We start from the raw sequence: 2,103 nt of genomic DNA, 5'->3' as shown, positions 1-2,103 counted from the left end.
GGCAAAAGACTATTCTTAAGGATTGCAAAATCGTCACAATGCAGGACTACATTTCTAGTCAGGACTATATCTGGCTTTAAACTGATACCTTTGATTACTCATGTCATAATCTGTTAGTTTAATTCGGACAGACAGAGAGCCTCTACTAGACCTCTGTGGCCTCACACTTTCGGGTCACGAGAACGTACCCACAGACCCTCTCACAAGGAGATGACATGCAAGACCACTGACTGTGGAAAACAGGATACAGAGACCGTCGCAACAGGAAATGTTGCACTCTTTGTCTATTGTTTGACCAACATTTCTCCAGATCAATGACCACACTGTGCTGGTTTTGACAGCATTTATGTAATCATCCTCTGACAAACTCTCTTGAACAACTAGTGTAATTTAGCTTGAATAGTTGGAAACATGTTATAGCCCAGTAAAACATTCGATAACACTTAATTTGGATAGTGAGTTGGAAAATCCGGACTATGTTGATAAGCAACTGCTTGCTAAGGTTATGGTTAGGGTTAGGAAAATGGTTAGAATTAGAGCTAAGGTTAGTAAATAGTTAGTTGAAATGTTACTGATAGTGTCTGTAAAGCATCTACAGATGGACTACCCAAATAGTGTTACCAAACATTCTTCATTCTAGTTATTATTTAAAGAGTACTGTTATTAGTTTTGATGTGCTGACAACATATTCTAAAACAAGTAATTACATTTAGAAGAACCAAATTAAAACCAATGTGGATACAAAGTATTAGCTGCCAGTGATGTTCATAGGTCTACTGCCTAGATGTTAGCTAAAGATAACTTTTAAAGGTACATTTTTATTCTTGATGTAACCCATTGACTCTCAGTCAAAGATAAAATATACTATTAACGATCAACAAGGGTAAATTAGCATTTATTTTTCAACAACTTATAATGCAAGACTATCAAATCAAATAATGGATAAGGATATAATGCAAACTATAACCTAGTGATCTACAAAGGTCAAATTGTCTCTTTACTTCGTTCAATAAAAAGTAGCAAGAATACCAATACAAATAATACAGATATATCTCTGAGCTGAAACCAGCAGAAAAACATATTTCATAACATTACAATCTGTATGAAAGGATGCTCATGGGAAGAAACGCCTCATCTCTCTCAGTCCAGCCAGCCTCACTCTTACCGTCCCTCTCATAAGTCTTCCAGGAGCAGCATGGATAGTAGTACGCTCTCTGTGAATGTAGGAGAATCTCACTGAGTCGGTTAAAGCAAATTGCCACAGAGAGCAAGAAATCTGAGATTTCTATAACTTAACTAGGGAACTAAAAACTTCCTTAAATTTTACCAATTTAACCTGGAACTCAAAAGATTTTCTTCTCCTTCTCCTTCTTCCTTAAACCAGATGGTAAATAAACAGCTTGTCACAAAGCAAAGCTTGATTAGAGGTAGTCATCTGTGATCTGATTTCTGCTCCCTCTGTGGAGCCACTTGCTCCTTCCAGGCCTTATACTGCAGGTGCAATTCAGTAGTATGCCATAGACTCCATTAGATTACCATATGATGACCTGAACACCACGGGCCCTTATTGATTTGGATGTATATCAGAGAGTTGTTTATAATTATCACGAATCAAGGTAAGACCCAGATGCAGACACATCGAATTAACAATGGTTTAATAATCCAACAGGGGCAGGCAATAGACAGGTCAAGGCAGGCAGGGGTCAGTAAACCAGAGGTGGGGCAACGGTACCGAACATCAGGCAGGCAGAGGTCAAACAATCCAGAGGTGGGGCAAAGGTACAGGTCGGCAGGCAGGCTCAGGCAGAGTGGTAAGGCAAGCGGGCTCAGAGTCAGGACAGGCAAGGGTCAAAACCAGGAGGGCGAGAAAAAGATCGACTGGGAAAAGCAGGCGATGCAAACAAAACCGCTGGTTGACTTGACAAACAGGCAACGGACAAACAGAGAACACAGGTATAAATATACAGGGGATAATGGGGAAGATGGGCGACACCTGGAGGGGGTGGAGACAATCACAAGGACAGGTGAAACAGATCAGGGTGTGACAATAATTGAACGGAGTGGACACACACTGCTATGGGTGTGGGTTATTCAAATGTAAGT

General features: G+C 40.3%; 1 long non-coding RNA gene across 1 annotated transcript; it reads right to left on the bottom strand.

The window, feature by feature from the left end:
- Window positions 1-879: 879 nt before the first annotated feature.
- LOC123730745 (uncharacterized) lies at window positions 880-1,437 on the bottom strand. The gene is made up of 2 exons (XR_006762170.1): window positions 1,328-1,437; window positions 880-1,214 (listed from the first exon to the last, which is right to left on the bottom strand). It is a non-coding gene; the product is annotated as an uncharacterized lncRNA (long non-coding RNA).
- Between the last annotated feature and the right edge of the window lie 666 nt (window positions 1,438-2,103).

The sequence above is a fragment of the Salmo salar genome, chromosome ssa26 (assembly GCF_905237065.1).
Source record: "Salmo salar chromosome ssa26, Ssal_v3.1, whole genome shotgun sequence".
Lineage (NCBI taxonomy): Eukaryota > Metazoa > Chordata > Actinopteri > Salmoniformes > Salmonidae > Salmo > Salmo salar.
Note: the sequence above shows the minus strand (reverse complement) of the source record. Positions and strands in the feature narration are given on the sequence as shown.